This window comes from Pseudopodoces humilis, chromosome 3, assembly GCF_049639895.1.
Source record: "Pseudopodoces humilis isolate 2021_Gansu_Grassland_sample_001 chromosome 3, ASM4963989v1, whole genome shotgun sequence".
Classification (NCBI taxonomy): Eukaryota; Metazoa; Chordata; class Aves; order Passeriformes; family Paridae; genus Pseudopodoces; species Pseudopodoces humilis.
In genome coordinates this window covers 22029501-22049471 of record NC_142202.1, presented here as the reverse complement: position 1 = coordinate 22049471, position 19971 = coordinate 22029501, and positions in this window count along the sequence as shown.

The following is a 19971-nucleotide window of genomic DNA, read 5'->3' as shown; positions in this document are numbered from 1 at the left end:
TTAGAAGGCTACTTAGTATAACAGTGGTGAAACTGATTAACAGCTCCGTGGAAGCAGCGAGACAAACTGTTTAAATATAACCTTTGTTAGGTCTAGAACTCTTTGAGATATTTAACTGACATCAAGTTTTCATTCAGAGATTGATCAACTTTGTTCTTCCCCCCCTACCAATCTATCAGTAAATGGAAAGTACTCAGATCTTTTCCATTTAAAAAGCATATTTTTTTCTTGCTGGCACTGGCATTTACTTGCTGTAACACCTCATTAAGTGCAGCAACATTTGGGCTCCGCAGCTCAAGGCATATTGGAGACGTGAATTTGTTTCTGCATGTTCATGCAAATCAGGTATGGCAAACACTATGGCCTGGGTCACCCGGGATTTTTAACCACTACCACTGTTCCCACAGAGTTCTGGCATTGCCTAGCTTGCTCTCTCCTGGGTAAGGCCTGGGCCAGGACCACAGCGCAGCCAGGAACCACAGTCTGCTCCAGCACAGCCAGGAACCACAGTCCGCTCCAGCACAGCCACACACTTGATCCGATTCAGCCACACAGTTGTGACCAAGCGCTGGCTGTGACACAACACTGCCTGAAAAGTCTGATCTCTGTGCCACCAGCCTCCTGCCTCCCACAGCATTTTTCAGTGAAGAGTGTGAGACTCAAGGGGTGATGGCAGGTGACAATTTCATTGCAGCAGAAGCTACAGATCGAGTCCCTGAGCGTCCTGGTGTCAGCAGTCCCTCAGACAGCCAGGCACCTGGGGAACTCCTAGAGCCCCCATGGACCAGCCCAACTGCCAGGCAGGAATTAGGTGAGCCACAGAAGCCTCTTTTAAACTAGTGATTATCTGTAAGCTGGACACCTGCATCTGCTGCCAAAGAGAGGCAGATTAGGAGAAAAAAAATTTAAAATATCAAGTGCCTGAAGCTGCCAAAAGGCCACTAACTCTCCCTGAAATGTTGGGGTTTAAAAAAGCCCATAGAAGCATTTATTTTCATCTTTACGTATCTAAGTGTCCCTAACAACCATCCATACAAAGACCCCAGCTTATTTAGTTCCTTCTCGCTTCAGCAGCACAGGCCAAACCTGAAGAGATTCTAAACTCTCTGACAAAATTGTAAATGTAGCCTCTGACACTGAATTTATGCAACTGCTAACCAAGAGTGAGGTTTGGAAAACTGGGATTACGGAGTAGCATTTCATTATTCCCCAAAGCCACTGTGCCAGAGGAGTAAGTGCACGCTATATCTTAGCTTCTGCTGGGCTCTGCAGGAATATCTGGGACTTAGGAGACACCTGGCAGCCGACGTACATTACAGGAATTTTGAGGCCTTTAAAGGAAAAAGGTTTCAAACTGAAGCAGCAAGTACACAGAAGTGGGAACAAGGTGACATAATAGTAAGAAACTGAAGATTTTTTTCTGGAACTCCATGAAGTGTGGGCTTGCTGCAGTTTATGTTGCATTGTGTTGTCCAGTCTCTGATTACCCAATTTTTCAGTGTCACGCGTAATCCTACAAGTTTCATGTCAAAAGTACTATTTCATCTACATTGGGTTTACATCTACCCTGTAACATTGCAAATTACTAAAATGCTATAGCAAAGAGTGGTGAGTTGACCTTGGCTGGATGCCATGTGCCCCCCAAGCTGCTCTATCACTCCCCTTCTCAGCAAAATAAGATGGAAAAAAATCCCTTGTAGGTCAAGAGAAGGCAGGTTACTACAGGGGAAAAAAAAACCAAAAACAAAACAAAACAAAAAAAAAAGTGTGTGCACAAGAAAAGCAAAAAACCCAAAGAGTTTATTATTTACTTCCCATCGCTGAGTGATGTCTTGCTACTTCCCAGGAGGAAGGGCTTCAGCACACAGTGGTTGCTCCAGAGGATAAACACTGTAAATAACAAATGTCCCCCCTCCCTCCTCCTTTTCCTTGTCTTCTGTATCTGAGCAGGCATCACGTGGTATGGAATATCCCTTTGGTCAGTGGGTCAGCTGTCCTGGTCCCAAGATTTTTCCCACCCCCACCCTCCTGGTGAGGGGAAGATGATGGAATGACAGTGCTGATGCTGTGCCAGCACTGCTCAGCAGCAGCCAAAATGTTGGTGTCTTATGGGCACCTTTACAGCTGCCAATGCACAGCACAGCTGTGGGGACTGCTGTGGGGAAAATGAACTCCGTCTCTGCTAGACCAAATAAAAAATGGAAAATTTCTCCTGTATCTTCTACCTCCTTTAGACTTTCTCCTCACCTGTAAAATATGGTTCTTGCTGGCAGTATGAATTTTACGCCACTAGAGCAGAGGGACACTGTGATAATGGTTTACTGTGATTATTTTGAATACTATACTCATTTTCTTACCATCACTGGTAAGTTTTGCAACTGATACAGAGCTGGAGGTAAAGCCTGCTTGAAGCAGGACACATACACCATCCAGCTTCATTACTAGTGGGTTACCTCTCTCCAGCTATCATTTTTTTTTGCAAGTTGAAAACTGAAGTTCCTGAATTAGTGTATTTGCTAAAGCCTACTGGACAGAACTAAGTACCTAACACTTCAGTTTAAGGCTAATATAAAAGGTGATAGCTCGCTATAGAAGACATTCAGCTGTCTTGCTTTATTCTGCTTTTTCAGCCTGTTCTTTCCTGAACAAGGCCCTAGTTCAGGACATGTAGTATCAATCACCCCAGGAAGTGACCATCCCCTGACCGTAGAGCCTTTAACTCCTGTTCCATGGTCTGAGCAGCTGCTGCTGCAAATGGGACAGATTTGCCTTCATCTAATCTGTGCACATTTGTCACCCCACTGAATTGAAAACCAGCCTGAAAAGGGCAGCTACAATACCTCCTTCTTTGGCAGCAGCCTGTGTTTACATCAACCCATTTACTAACATGACTGTCAACTTCCAGTGATCATACACACAAACACCTTGAAAACATCAGTTCCAATAATTAATTTATGGGAAAGTCATTTATCCCCACAGCATCTATGAAATAAAAATACTGGAACTGGACAGAGCTGGCTTCTTTCACTTTGTCACGTGGTTCACCCTTAAGAGATACTAAGGAAACTTTAAGAACTTTCCCTTTGTCAGCAATTAGAGTCTCTTGGCAATCTGTTTCAATGTCTAACAAATCTTTCAAGAAAGCTTTTCCTAAAATGCCACTAAGTCATCTGGTCTTTGAAACCAGCAAAAACTCTTCCTTCTGTAGTCACAAAAATCACCAACCCTTTTGCAAGTTTTCAAATGCATGAAAAGTTGCTGTAATGCTCATCTGTCAGCTCTTGCTGCCTCGCAGTCTGGACAAACCCAGTTCTTCCAAAGTTGCAAAAGGCTTTTGCTGTTAGACTCTGCCAGTACTTTGGGATTTATCATTCCACTGTCACAGCACCAAATGGCCAAGGAAACATGGTAGTTAGGGACATTTTATAGGATAAGAATGTAGCTAGTTTATACTGAAAAGAACTAGTTTATGTAAGGTCTTTTTGATTTCTTCTCTGTTTTGCACGCTTCCTTTTGCTCTTTGTAAAAAATAAACTGTCAAAACCAAGAATCATAACACAGTTATAACAAACTACCACCAACTCTGAAAATAAAAAGAGCATTCAAACTTTAAATTTAGTTCAATTTGTGTACTACCATATGGCTTTTGATAAACTGTCAAAATAAAATACATTAATTGATAGAACAACAAATTACAGAAGGTAATACAGAAGGTAATACACAAGTTACACTGCCCTACAGACACTAAACAAAAAAAATAATTCTGAATTCCAACTAAGATGGAGAAACAATTATAACTTTATTTATTTATTTTTACATTCAAATCAATAAAGCAGTCATTATTGTACAACTTCTTACCCTCAAAGGAATGCAGGCAAAGGCCTCCTATTAAGTAATAATATCCATGAATACTTATTTGCTTGTGGTTAACCTTATTTGTTATCTTGTGGGAAGAGCAATGAGAAAGAAAAGTCCTTAAAACAAGGCAAGTCATTAGTTTAACCAGCACGTGTGTCCATCAAAATTAAAGAATTTGAGAAGAATCTGTGCATCTTACTGAAACTATTTGGTTTATTTCTACAGTATGTTGAGACACTGGTAAAATTCAGCCTGAGGTTCCTAAACGTCCAATTATTTCTGGGGTCAAAATAAACTCAAAGAAATACCCAGTGGCACAGCAGACTGTAGACCTAGGAATTGAGGTATCTTAGTATTTCCAAGCAGCCATAACAAATTTGTCAAGCAATAAATATTGACACTTTTCTAGTTTTGGAATTACTGAATTTCCTCCAGACTTCTTACGGGCAACAATTATGAAAAAATAACTAAAAAAATCCAGTGTTCTGAAAAAAAAAAAAAATCTCAAAATAAAACTGATGAGGGAGTACACAGCCAGTTTTTATTTATACATCTAACATTTGGAGTGTGGGCTAACAGGGAGGAACTGTTCCTTCTTAAAGAACACCTCAAAAGGGCATAGAAAATTTATCCCCATTTGGACAGCATGTCCATCTCCATTTCTTACACCAGGAGGAAGCATCCTGGATTTCCAGAGCTAGGGAGGGAAAAAAATAAAACCCCCAGAACCCAATATAAGAAAAGTCACCACACACCCTGTTTGGGACAACAGCTACTATCACTGTTCCCCTCACTGGAGCTGTGTCTACTCAATCCTCTTGGCTCAGCCCTGTCCTGCCATGGCCACAGTCTCTCCCAGTCTCAGAGCAGAAGCAGTGACCCGCTGGTGTTGTTACTCAGAGAAGGGATAGAAAATAACCATTGTTTCTTCGGTTCCAGGTTTGGTGGGATTTTTTTTTAATTAACACTTCTATTGTGTATTTCACTGGCCTCATTTTTCCCATGTCTCTCGATCAATATAAAACCAGGCAAAATGAAGCAGTTCAGATACAGTTTGCTTGAATTCTAACAGAATGCAAGGCCCTGCTAAATAATGGTAACAAATAATTTTACTTGCATGCCCTGTCCACAATAAGCCTAGTAAGCCTAGGAACCCATAATTCTGAGTGATTTTTTTTTTTTTTGTAAAGTAGCAAGGAGCTCTGCAGGCTGAATTACTGTATTGTTACTAATTGCATCTTCATCTCTCAACTGTTGTCTAGTAGTCTCTAATATAACAATATTTTAAAAATACAGTTTTAATTCTATGTTGTCATTGCATACTGTTCAAAGAATAAAACTGAAAATTAGATGGCTTAGGCCCAGATTCAGAAAAATAACTCCTAGTTAGGAATATGCTTGTGCTAGAAGACCCTTTTTATTTTTCCTTTTTTTTCTTTTTCTTTGTATTCTACTATATAGCATTTTCCAAGAATGTAATAATACAAAGAATTCCCAAATAATACTGAGTCAGATTCCCCAGATTATAACATAACCCTAAACTCTTTGGCAAATTTCAAATGCCCAACAGTCTTAAAAGCCTTACTGTTTGTTTTCTCAACAGAAGCATCCTACCTGTGAGGCAGACAGTAGTAAAGGCACTACTAGTGTTTCCTTCCAAACAGCCTCTCCAAGAAACACACCTTAAAGAGTAACCAGCATAAAACTATCCTCAGCACAGTAAGTACAGAGCTTATAATTTAGAGGTTTTGCCTTACATGTACTCAGAATTTCTGCTTTGAAGTCACATATTCTATACAGTTTCTTACCTTAAGACTTTACCCTACCAGTTCCTTGTACTTTTTAGGTATGGAAGGTTTATCAACAGCCAGAAATAACCTCTCCTCCAAAAAAAACCCCTAGAATAAAGAAGGAAAAAAAGCAGACTAAACTCTTCTAACTTTATTTCATATCTTTCCTGAGTTTATAATTTCATCACATATTTCCTGCTTACTAATGTCAACAGGTTACTTCTATAATTAGGGAGGGAGGGAGGGAGGGAGGGAGGGAGGGAGGGAGCACTGGGACTGACTGCCCGAGGGGGTTTGTGAAGCAAAGCCTCTCCTCCATCCCTTCCCATCTCGGACAAGAAGGCTGTCACAGGGTCCCTGGTTCTGTTTTTCTGTTAACACTGCAGTGAGTGATGTTTGTGTGCCTCATTATACATACTAGTAAAGAACTGTTATTCCTATCCCCAGATCTCTGCCTAAGAGCCCCTTGATTTCAAAATTATAATAATTCAGAGGAAGGGGGTCTACATTTTCATTCTGAGGGAGGCTCCTGCCCTCTGTAGCAGACACCTGTCTTCTAAACCGGGACAGATTTTGGCACCCAACGGTGCGGCCTGAGGGCACTGAGAGAAAAAGGGCGAAAAAGGAATAACAGTTCTTAAATAACCTAACTTTTGTGTGCTGGATTTAAAAACCTTGTTAGGTAGAACCATGTTGTTTAGCTTACTCAGGTTCGGGTGGCATGTGGTCACGGCTATATTTCTCCCATTTGCTGCACCTTACCTAAATATGGGTCCTATAACTAAGGCTACTGTGGCTATTATCCAGCTTGTTTTGTGGGTTGTTAAGGTGAGGAATTCATGGATGTTTAACTTCCTCTGGAAGGCGGGCTCATGGATTCAGAGCTATCACACACTAACTGGGTGGTTTTGGGGTTACTTTAATAATGGTACCTACTGTGAGGAAATGACAGCTGGGGAAACTTTCTCCCAACCCTTCACCCAGTTCCTTGGGCCTACTCCACCAGTTTTCAAAGGGTTAAAATCTTCTCTAGATGCTAATGACATCATACAGTGGCTGGTGTTGCTGATAAGCCTGTTCTACGTAGCATTCAGATATAATAAGGGAAATTGACTGGGATAAGCACCCTGACACCTGTCCCAGAGACTGGGGATACTGCCCCAGAACCTGACACAGTCCCAGAGACTAGTGATACTGCCCCAGAACCTGACACAGTCCCAGAGACTAGGGATACTGCCCCAGAACCTGACCCTGTCCCACAACCCACCTCAGAAATGAACCACCCAGAGTGGGTGGGGGTTCTGGTGAGAGAGATATGTGAAATGGGCCAGATGCTAAAGGAGTGCACTTCCTCAGCTGCTGGGAAGCTCTCCCCGTGGCGAAAAAGGAAGAGTCTAATGGTGCAGCAGTGGGACCCACCGATGTTACAACCGTCCAGGTTCCAGCTGAACCACAAGGGCAGTCACAGACAGCAGCGGTTGCCCCTGTGGAAATGAGGAAGTCTAAGATGAAATCACAGCACCCTGTTGGTAAGAATAAGAAAAGAGGGCCCTCACAACCTGCCAGAGGTTGAGATCATCACCAAGTCCCTGACGTATGAGGGTCTCCGTAATCTGCAAAAAGACATTGTGAGGCAGGGGCGTGAAGCTTATACAACCTGGTTACTTCAGGTCTGGGACCTTATGGGTACAGGTGTGTAACTGGATGGTGGTGAGGCAAGGAATATGGGACCCTTGACCCAGGACTCAGGTGTGAATCAGGTATTTGTCCGGGAGCCAGGGCCCCTTTCCCTCTGGGAGTAGCTTTTCATGTAAGAGAGAGGTTTGTCCACAGAAAGAGACAACAGGAGCACCATCATAGAAGGCACTGGAAAACCCTTGAGGAAGGGATCCAACAGCTGAGAGAAGTGGTGGTATTAGAGGTCCTTTTTGGGAGGGGTGGACAGCATGATAATGACCCCAACAAAGTCAGGTGCACTGGGCAGATGTTGTGGAATCTGGCAAATCTAGGGCCACATGAATACACCACCTTCATTGCAATGATTAATGCTGATAACAACCGAGAGAGTTGTTTCTGTCATCAACAAGCTTAGAAAGTTTGAGAGTATCATCCATGGCCCACTGCAGGCTCAGGTCTCTGCTGTGATTAAGGAACTCAAAGAGGAGATGAGGGAAATGAGGGAGGAGATGAGGAAGAGCAGTTCCCAGATGGCACCGGTGTGAGTCACAAGCCCAAAACTCCAAGCCCAGCATCCCCCAGCTAGAGACAGAGGGTACACCCCATGAGCTGAGCCTTGGTTCTTTCTACGTGACAATGGGGAAGACATGGGAAAGTGGGATGGGAAACCCACTTCTGCCCTGGCAGCACGAGTGCGTCAACTCAGGGAGGGAACCATTAACCAGAAAGGTTCCACTAAAGTGAAGGTAGCCTCAACCTCCCGTGACCAAACTGCCAGATATTACAGGAAAGCGAATGATCCCCTTAAAGGAATCTCTAGCATGCATGCCCACAGAAAAGAAGATAACCAGTGCTAGAGGGGCCCTGCCTCTAGCCAGGAAGAGGCATGGGAAAACCGTGCCTTTTGGCCGGTGTAGATCCGATGGCCTGGCACATCAGAGCCACAAAAATACGAAGCTTTAGTTGATACTGGTGCACAGTGTGCCCTAATGCCATCAGGACATGTGGGGGCAGAACCTGTTTCCATTGCTGGGGTGACAAGGGGATCACAGCAATTGACTCTGTAGGAAACTGAGGTGAGCCTGACTGGGAAGGAGTGGCAGAAACATCCCATTGTGACTGGCCCAGAGGCCCTGTGTATTCTGGGCATAGACTTCCTTCGGAATGGCTATTACAAAGACCCAAAGGGACTCAGGTGGGCTTTTGGAATAGGTGCTGTAGAGGCAGAGGACATTAAGCAATTGAACACCTTGCCTGGACTATCAGAGAACCCATCTGCAGTAGGACTCCTGAAGGTGGAAGAACAGCGAGTACCAATTGCCACCTTGACAGTGCACCGCCGGCAGTATAGGACAAATCGAGATGCTGTGATCCCCATCCACAAGATGATCAGAGAGCTGGAGAGCCAAGGGGTGGTCAGCAAAACCCACTCACCCTTCAACAGCCCCATCTGGCCTGTGCACAAGTCTGACAGAGAATGGAGACTGACTGTGGACTATCGTGCATTGAATGAAGTGACTCCACCTCTGAGCGCTGCCGTGCCGGACATGCTGGAGCTCCAGTATGAGCTGGAGTCCAAGGCAGCGAAGTGGTATGCCACTACTGACATTGCCAATGCATTTTTCTCCATTCCCCTGGCAGCAGAATGCAGGCCTCAGTTTGCCTTCACCTGGAGGGGTGTGCAGTACACCTGGAACCGACTGCCCCAGGGGTGGAAGCACAGCCCCACCGTCTGCCATGGACTGATCCAGGCTGCCCTGGAAAAGGGTGAGGCTCCAGAACATCTGCAGTACATCAATGACATCATTGTGTGGGGGAACACAGCAGTGGAAGTATTTGAGAAAGGAGAAAAGATCATCCAGATTCTGCTGGAAGCCAGCTTCGCCATCAAGAAAAAAGTCAAAGGACCTGCTCGAGAGATCCAGTTCCTGGGAGTAAAGTGGCAAGATGGACGGCGTCAGATTCCCGCTGAGGTCGTCAATAAGATAACTGCAATGTCTCCACCCACCAGCAAGAAGGAAACGCAAGCTTTCCTAGGTGCCATAGGTTTTTGGAGGATGCATATTCCCGAGTACAGCCAGATCATGAGCTCTCTCTACCTGGTTACCTGCAAGAATGATTTCCACTGGGGCCCTGAGCAGCAAGAAGCCTTTGCCCAGATCAAGCAGGAGATCACTCATGTGGTAGCCCTAGGACAGGACCAGATGTGAAGAATGTGCTTTACTCTGCAGCTGGGAGCCATGGTCTGTCCTGGAGCCTTTGGCAGAAAGTGCCTGGGGAGACTCAAGGCCGACCACTGGGATTCTGGAGCAAGTTACAGAGGGTCTGAAGCCAACTACACTCCCACAGAGAAGGAAATCTTAGCCACCTATGGAAGAGTTCAAGTCACCTCAGAGGTGACTGTCACGGAAGCACAACTCCTCCTGGCACCCCGACTACCAGTGCTGGGGTGGATGTTTAAAGGAAAGGTTCCTGCTATCCACCATGCAACTAACCCTACATGGAGCAAGTGGATTGCTCTCATCACACAGCGCGCCCGTACTGGAAACCCAAATCGCCCTGGGATTTTGGAAATAATTACAAACTGGCCAGAAGGTGAAAACTTTAGTCTCACTGATGAAGAGGAGCAGGAACAAGTGACACAGGCTGAAGAAGCTCCACCGTACAACCAACTGCCAGCAGAAGAAACATGCTATGCTCTGTTCACTGATGGTTCCTGTCGCATCGTAGGGATGAACCGGAAGTGGAAAGCAGCCGTATGGAGCCCCACACGACAGGTCGCAGAGGCCACGGAAAGAGAAGGTGGATCAAGCCAACTTGCTGAACTCAAAGCTGTTCAACTGGCCCTGGACATTGCTGAAACAGAGAAGTGGCCAAAGCTCTACCTCTACACTGATTCATGGATGGGAGCCAATGCTCCGTGGGGATGGCTGGAGAGGTGGAAAAGGGCCAACTGGCAACGCAGAGGAAAGCCAGTCTGGGCTGCTGATGAGTGGAAAGACATTGCTACCAGGGTAGAGAAACTGTCTGTGAGGGTCCGTCATGTAGATGCCCATGTTCCCAGGAGTCGGGCTAATGAAGAGCACTGAAACAATGAGCAGGTGGATCAGGCTGCAAAGATAGAGGTGTCAAAGATAGACTTAGATTGGCAACACAAGGGAGAGTTGTTCCTAGCTCGATGGGCTCATGATGCCTCAGGCCATCAGGGTAGAGATGCCACCTACAAGTGGGCACAAGACTGAGGGGTGGATCTAACCATGGACAGCATTTCTCAGGTTATCCATGACTGTGAGATGTGTGCTGTGATGAAGCAGGCCAAGCGGTTGAAGCCACTATGGTACAGTGGGCGGTGGTCCAAATATAGGTATGGGGAAGCCTGGCAGATTGACTACATCACACTGCCCCAAACCCGCCAAGGCAAGCGCTACATGCTTACAATGGTAGAAGCTGCCACTGGATGACTGGAAACCTATCCTATGCCTCATGCCACTGCCTAGAACACCATCCTGGGACTTGAAAAGCAGGTCCTTTGGAGGCATGGCACCCCTGAGAGGATTGAGTCAGACAACAGGATTCGTTTCAAGAATAACCTTATAAATATCTGGGCTAGGGAACATGACATTGAGTGGGTGTACCATATCCCTTATCATGCACTCATGCACCAGTGGCTGGGAAAGTGGAGAGGTACAATGGCCTGCTTAAAAACAGATTGAAGGCACTGGGTGGGGGGACTTTAAAGAACTAGGAGATTAATTTAGCAAAGGTAACATGGTTAGTGAACACCAGAGGTTCCACTAACCGAGCAGGCCCTGCCCAATCTGAGCCCTTTAGAACGACAGATGGAGATAAGGTTCCAGTGGTACATATGAGAAGTATGCTGAGAAAAACTGTTTGGGTTAATTCTGCCTTCAGCAAAGACAATCCCATCCGTGGGGTTGTCTTTGCTCAAGGGACCAGGTTGCACCTGGTGGGTGACGCAAAAGTATAGAGAGACCCAGTGCATACCTCAAGGGGACCTTGTTTTAGGGTGAACTACCCATGACACTGTGCTTGTATCTGTATCTGCACATACATATGTATATAATTAAGGCAGTAGGTGTTTGTATATAATTAGTATAAAAATTTGATGTAACATTTTGATATGGGAAAAAATTTGGGGTGGATAATGTTGGGGGTTAGGTGTTCTTCCTTTTGTTCTGGCTCACCTATGGAATTTTTACCCATTAGTGGCAGAGAAATCTGACTGCTGGTACTTGGTGGATGCTTGAGAAACACAAAGAGTTCAGCTGGGCCCAGGGGGGAAGGCGGGCAGGGAAAAGGGAGGGTGGGGGCAGCTGGGGCTGGCTGGGTTCTTCAGCTTCAGAGCAGGACTCTCCCTGGGAGCTGTTGTGGCTGGCAGAAGGGAATTTGCCATCACCCAGATGGAGCTGCTGCTGCTTCTTCTTCTCCTTCTTCGTTGTGGGGCCTTGCACCCCTTGTCCTGCCAGGATGTGTGGCAGTGCCAGGCACCAATGTGGAGCTGCTGATCCACCTCAGCCACCGGCCCAGGATCTCAGCTCATCCCTGCTGTTCCAGCTGAGTGTTCCTCAGAGCCCTGCAGGAGTACCGGGACTGAATGCCCGAGGGGGTTTGTGAAGCAAAACCTCTCCTCCATCCCTTCCCATCTCAGACGAGAAGGCGGTCACAGGGTCCCTGGTTCTGTTTTTCTGTTAACACTGCAGTGAGTGATGTTTGTGTGCCTCATTATACATACTAGTAAAGAACTGTTATTCCTATCCCCAGATCTCTGCCTGAGAGCCCCTTGATTTCAAAATTATAATAATTCAGAGGGAGGGGGTCTATATTTTCATTCCGAGGGAGACTCCTGCCCTCTGTAGCAGACACCTGTCTTCTAAACCGGGACAACAGGATTCTTTTTCTGCTTCCATCTATTCTTGTGCAGCAAAAACTGCTACCAGTTAATGAATACAAAAACTTCTGTGTAAACTCACACAGTGCAGAGAAGGATCAGGGCATTCTTTTAGAGTATCCTGACCTATCTGCAGCTACCAAACTAATATTAAACGTATGACACATGGGAAGGTGAAATTAGGGAACAAGTGAATGGGGTGGGAACACACTTGTTAGAAGTGTATGTTTACACAATAAACATCAGCAGAACACCATATATCGAAAATGCCCTTGCCAATAATGTAGTATCCACAGGGAGGGATCTCTGGCAGTGGGCTCAAGAACCAGGGTCATCTCTGTGGTTTTTTAAAAGGATACGGACCTCACAACAGGTTCCCAGACTGTAACATATTTCAAGCTTTAATTAGTTTAATTTAACTGAGGATAAAAGCCACCTTCACCAAAAGGGATGTAATTTAGATGGAAGATAGTGTACTATATAGGAGCAAGTAAAAACGTCTCCAGTAATGAGAGAACTTAAAGCACTGGCTGAGAGTGAAGTTGAGTGGGTGTTCTTCTAAAAACCAACAACAGCAAGGTCCTAGTGGTATCCAACATTTTCACCCTGAAGGTGTGTAGGCATGAGCTTTTGTTTTTCCTCTCAGTTTAATAAACACTCCAGCAGAAATTTTGTGAACAGTTTTCTTTCCAAGGACAAATTTGCTATTGTAGATTCACCCTTTATGTACTGATCCATACCCTCAAATGCAAAATTGCAGATTTCAGTTTTATATTTATGTAGTCATATCTGCCTCAGACTGGAGAAGAGAGAACACCATTCCTGGAAACACTATATAATACAACTTGAAGAGCCAGATACAGCCATATTGATTTGTTTGTTGTTGAGCTGCTGGGTTTTTTTAACAGGATACTTTTAAGAGAACCATTTGTACACCTAGAAAATTCCAGTGAAACAGTATTATAATAACAATTTCCATGTGGAAAAATAAAAATCTCTATTTTATATGAGAAAAAATTTATTAGTGATTATATTTTTGTTGCTTCCAACTCTGTCTTAGAGATACTCTCAAAATGGAACCTCTTGCTGATCTTTCCTAAACTGTATGTCTGAACAGTGAACTGTATATCTGAACTGTGGATCCTTACATGAGTCAAACAGTAGTTACAGCAGGAAAAGGTATGACACTTGAATAGCAGTAATGTTTTGGTATCTACACAGTCCAGCAACACTGACCTTCAAAATCCAGCACAGATCCATAACACAGGGACTTCTAAGAAACAGTGTGCACTTTTCTGTAGAAACAACAAGGCAGAAAGCAGAAATACAAATTCTTGTAATACATCAGGGACCTTCTTTTGGTCCTAGACACTGTTATTTTCCACTTTATACCTGCCTCCTTCCTCCTTCCCTTAAACCACAAGAAGCCAGGTAGGATAAGCCATGGGAAACAAAATTTAGCAGAAGGTACCAGTATGCTACAGCATAAAATGTTCTGACAGTCTAGAGGCCTAAGACATACAGCAAAAAATGTTGTGACTACTGGTTACTACACTGCTTCTTACACATTTTTTTCCACGTGTAAAAACACATCATCTTCCTCAAGTAAAATTCTTATTATTTGATTCTTTCAGATCCCCCAATATTACTCCTGTAATATTACTCCTGTATCTTAAATAGATGGACAGTAGAGGGTTACAGTAATTTTCCATAATTTTCCATGTTAACATATTACTGATGATACTCCTTTATTCTCCCTTCATTTTCCCTTCCTAATTGGAAATTCAATTTCCAATTATATACACTAGCTGGATCCCAAACAAACTGTAAGCTGCACGGAGCAAAGTTCTCTCTTTTTCAGGATTAAGCACAAAACAATGCTAACATAGCAGAGCATTTTTATTTTTATTTATTCTAGTATGTTTTAAAGAACGTTTTTCTCAACAAAAATATGCTTGGTACTATTAACTGCAAGGAGAAAACCTTGCACAGTGCATTCCTTTTGTGATGTTGCTTCATAGAAGGAAAAGGAGGAGAGATCATAAAGATCATTAACTCACAGCAAATGGTCACCTCTTCAAGTTAGCACAGGGACAGACAACCTGACAAGAAAGAGGAAAGCATAAGTTTATCAGTTTCCCCAACTGCATGGAATCAAAGCACTTGCTTTGCATTTTAAAAAAATAAACAAAACCCCTCCCAAACCACAACATACAAATGCACAAAAATGCAAACACCATGCAGGAGAACCAAACTACATTTCTTACAGAAGTCCAACAGCTTTAACTATCAATTAGGTGACCTCTGCTTTCTGCTGAACAGTCCTATGTAAAGTAGTTTAGGTAATCATGTGCAAAAGGGAAACAGGACATAGCTTGAAGCTAAAAGCACACTAGCTTACCAAAACAATTACAATATCTCTTTTCCCTTCTGTGGGAAACAACTGGTCCTAAACCCAAATTATTTGTAAAGAGATGCTACCATTTCAGCCATGTATACAAGATCTTCATACACACTCTGAGAATCTTCACTGACAATACTGAATGTCAATGCTCTGATTCAAAGACATACTGCCAGCTACTACCAAAATTTCCTTTAAAGAGGGTATGCAAAAATATAAGTGGTTAAATGATATCTGTAAACTGACTTTCTGAAGTGACCTGTTGTTCTGAGTTGCCCATGTAACACAAGATTAAGTCAGCTACACTCAGGTTTTTCCCACAGCATGTCATTATAATCAACCAGACACAGAACTTCTTTACTCTTTGCTCACCAGATATTTAGATTAGATGAAGAGAAATGAAACAATGATACTGAAAGGGCTGAGTAGGAACACCTGCCCCTCCTGTCAAGAAAAATAATTTATTTTTAAGGGAAAAAATATAATCATAGTGCCAGTAAAATTCATCTGTAGGAAGTCACTAAAACAAGTCTGCAAATATGTCAAGGTGGAACTGAAGTTTTCATAACACATCCATAGGAATAAGAATTTTTTTTTTAAAGATACCAAGCTTTACACTTCAGAGTAAAAATCTTTAGAAGACCAAGAATAGGCTTCTTGCCAACACAGAATGGAGATTATGGCACCGGCTCCAAAATGAGTTCCTCTGTAGAACTGTCAGAATCAAAGTACTGGGAAAGATGGATGTTAGCACTAACCCATTATGCTCATTCCTGAACAAGCCTTCCTACAGTGCAACCAATAGTGTATTTCAAAATACTATTTTTAACAGGGTGCTAAGTCCTAACATTCCCCACTCCATTCAATGTATCAGTTGTACCACTGACACTGTACAACAGTCTGAGTCTCAAATTTTGGCAAAGGTTTCAGAAGGGCAAGGTATGATACCTGGTGACAGGCATTTAAATAGGAAAAAGTGTCTAAAACTGCTGAAGTCCTTAGACTTCTCAAAGGAACTGCAACATGGCTTTCTCCATCTACTAAGAATAAGTTAGCAACTGTCCTGATGCAGAAGAATTCCATTTAGATCTGGAAAGCAGGTAACTCTTTAAAACTTTTAAACCTATAACTGGAAGATAGCACTACAAAAAGAAGGAAAACAAAAAAATCTCAGTTGGGGGATATTAACAGTAGAAAGGCAGTTAGCAAATGCTTTGCTGTTTCATTTTAATGGCGAGCTATAGAACAAATTTTTACTAATTTCTGCCTTAAAACATTAAGACTAGAATTCAAAAATACAAATAAGTGTTAGCTTGAGACTGAAGATCTCATTTGCTAGAGCTGTAGAAAATCTTCCACTGGTTCCACTAAAATGTGAAGTCTTTGGAAAACTCCAGAATGTTGAATGAAACACAGCAACAACCATAAAAGAACTAATAAATCTCACCCTGTCCACCCTAAGCCTCCCACTTACCACCCAGCAGGCCTAGTTGTGTTTAATAAAAAAGAAACACAGTACTTGACAGATGACACCTATATATTTTCCTGCAGAGGCGTGAACAGACTCCAAGCAGTGTACTTTATCTGAAATTACCTTAATCTCAGGCATGCTTTTCTTAATGTGTTTATGACCACAAAGACCTTACTTTTCTTTATGGAACAATTATAAACCTTCACATTAAAGTACAAGTTTCTAGGCTGGATATTGCCAAAAGGTTTCCATGATCATCCTATTTTCTTTGGGTTTCACACAACACACATGATCTATGTATAATTTTTCTGGAGAAGCATCACAAATCTGTTGACCTGCTTCTAAAAATATTTAAAGACACAGATTTTAAATGGTGTAAAACAACAGTCCCAAGACAGGAAACTGTCAAAATACTCTTTCCAAAAAAACCTGAAAGCATGAAACTGTCACCATAAGATAAAAAGGCCAAACATGTGATCTGCAATACTTTGCCTGACCTAGAATTTAATGAGTTAGAAATTCCATAGGTGAGATGGGCATAACATACAAGAGGTGCTGAAGAGCATCCAAGGAGCAACAAAGCTGGTGAAGGGTCTGGAGCACAAATTTTATGAGGAGCAGCAGAGCTGACTGGGGTTTTTTAGCCTGGAAATAAGGAGGCTGAAGGGAATATTCATGGCTGTCTACAACTGCCTGAAAGGAGGCTGTAGTGAGGTGGGGATTGGTCTCTTCTCACACGTAATAATAGATAGGATGACAAGAAACAGCCTCAAGTTGCACTAGGAAGGTTTAGATTGGGTATTTGAAAACTTTCTTCACAGAAAGAGTTGTCAATCATTGGAACAGGCTGCCCAGGGAAGCAGCGGAGTCACCATCCCTGGCGGTATTTAGAAGAAGCATGGATGTGGCATTTAGGGATGTGGTTTACTGATGGACTTGGCAGTGCCAGGTTAATGGCTGGACTCAATGTTAGAGGTCATTTCCATCCTAACTGATTCTATAGTAATGTAGGCATGCTAAAACCTCGTTTTAAGAATTTAGTTTCCTCTGAATAAACAGTCTGTACCTTCCCCTAACTCACCACTCAACAGTTAATACTGTCATTAACCCTCACATGTAATAATATGCAGGAGTCCACAGACCAGAAAGAGCCTGGTTTTAAGCAATAAATTCCAAGAATCCACAATAACAAAAATTGCAAGAGGCCTCAAACCCTGTGTGGAGCATCCTCAGAAGCCATGTAGGTTTTAAGATGAGTTAATTCATGAATAGGGAAAGTTGTTTCATTTGCACTTCCATTTCTACTTTTTAGCAATTTCACTAAAAGGGAAGAAGCATCTGCTTCACCTTCCTTGTCTGTAACTTGTACATTCTTTAATTCTCTACATTCTCTGCTGCAATCCTTTGTACTCCAAGGATCCCTGCCCTCCTGCCCAAACACAAACCTTCCCCCTGAAATGATGACTTGGAAAATACATTTTAAGAAGGCATAATCTCAAAGAATGAAAAATGATAGGCTCATAAAGAGAATCTTTAGACTGGCTCAATTCTGAATGCATCGGTTACTTTGCTGCCCTCTAGGGACTATGTTCGGAAACAAAAATTGCAAATAAGGAAGGATATACAGAAGAAAGGAGACAACATAAAGCAAGGAGGAGTTGTGGATGCCCCATCCCTGGAAGTGTCCAAGGCCAGGATGCATGGGGCTCTGAGAAACCTGATCTAGGGAATGGCATTTTTGCCCTTGGCAAGGGTTTGGAACCAGATTATCTTTAAGGTCTCTTCCAACCCAACCCATGCTGTGATTCTATAAGCTAATATTAATCTAACTCCTTATGCATAGTTTCTATAACAAATGCAGGACTAATATCACAAACAACTATTTGATTATCATGTCACATCTAATCCAGAAGCCTATACTATACCAGAACGCATATACTGAATGTGACAGAGGAACTGTGGAGAGAAGGATAAAATACAAACAAAAAGATTAAAACTGAAGACAAGAGAAGGATAAGACAAGAGTCCAAGAGAAGAAATAGTCCAAAGCAAGCAAACTTCCAGACTGCATGAGGAAAAAAAAAATCATTGCATGCATCTGCTAATATCTAAGTGCTTGACTAAATGAACCTATGCCCTTTTATTGTAACTTCGGAAATGCAGTTTCATCAGCAGCCGTGCAAGTAACAGAAACAGAAAAGGTCAAGTTCTTCAGACAATTCTCCTCCAAACCATGCTACAAGGAATCTTTCTTCCTTTCAGGTGGCTACTTCCATGACACCTGTAAGAACTTAGCCTTCCTGAAAGCTGTAACAGCTAAAACTTCCAGTAGCTTTTATCAGTAATTAAGAACTGTCAGACAAGTGCAGTCATTGTGGTGCATGTGTGCCCAAATTTCACATCCATAGAAAATAAAGATAAAAAGCCTCAAATAGATGGCCTTAGGAGAACTAAAACAACAAATCCCAATTTCCTGCAAGTTTTCGTAATGATTTTGTGCCTTAAAAGGACAAACATTGGTTCAAGATTTTCCTGTGGCATTTCAGTGGCTTCTTATTGTGAGTTAACTGTACATTAAACATATTAATTTATTTAATTAAGTAATTACACATTAATTTAATTAAATGTACATTTTAAAATGTACATTAAACTGTGGGACCGCAAATCCTCAATTGCTGAGGCACTTGAAGTCAACTACTGTTGCTCCTACCTTCTCCTTGCTAATCATTCTCTCCAGCTTTTGAAAAACCAGCAAGCATAAAGGAGTCACAGCTTGTTTACTCCCATTTGTGATAGTCATCTGCCAAAAACTGTCACAAAAATAGTTCTTCAAAGACCACAGAATTCCCAAACCAGGAAAAGTCTTGACAATATTTTCCTGACATATTCTAGGAAGCACACATACACCAAAGATTTTTCAAAAGTATATAGTTTGACCATAATGGGCTGCTTTCAAAGCAAGTATCAAGAAACACCAAACACGACTAACTACATTATATTACAATCCTACTATAAGGCACTATGAACACTTAGTATCCGTAAGTATGGACACAAGTAATCAAGTAATCATCTCCCCTTTATCTCACTGTAAGAAAGCAGGTGCACTGTTCCTGCTAGTGCTCTTCAATCAATCGATCAATCAATCAATCAATCAACTTGGGGTAGACAGTCACCAGGGCAGAGTTTGGGAAGAACTGACATTCTTGGGATGGGGATTGGAATTGGGAAGATGTGACAAAGAGTAATGGATCGTGTCAAACACTCTTAGCTGGATATATGAGATTTTGTTTGATATATAGAAATTTAGGTTTATACTCTCCCCCCCCCAACATCTGGAAATCAGACTGACAAATTATCACTGCATCATTAAGAATCCCTATAAACACATATTAAAACACAGCCACAAGAATATTAAATGCATTTGCATAGAACAAACCGGACTAACAATGCATCTCCAGATTAAGTAGCAAGACTGTTGTCACATTGTAACTCAGCCTCGGTCCGGAGCCCGTCTCGGCCTTTTTTAACCTCAAAAAACCTGAATATTTGAGATAAACTGGATGGTAACACCGCAGCACTTCGTAACGCTCCGGAATTGCACTGAACAGGTAAATAAATCGATAACTTTTTGAATTTTGAAAGAAAAACCCGCACGGGTTCACCCATGGTGTGATTTCAGCGATGTGACAGCACCGGCTTTCCCCGCCGGGGCCGGCCCGCGCCTCCTGTCCCCGCTCGGCCCCGGCGCGGCCCCGGCTCCTCCCGCCCCTCACCGCGGCACCACCGGCGGCGGCGACACCTGCCCGCCGGGATCCCTGCGCCGCCGCCGGGAAATAGTCCCCTCTCTGATCTGGGCCCGCCGGCC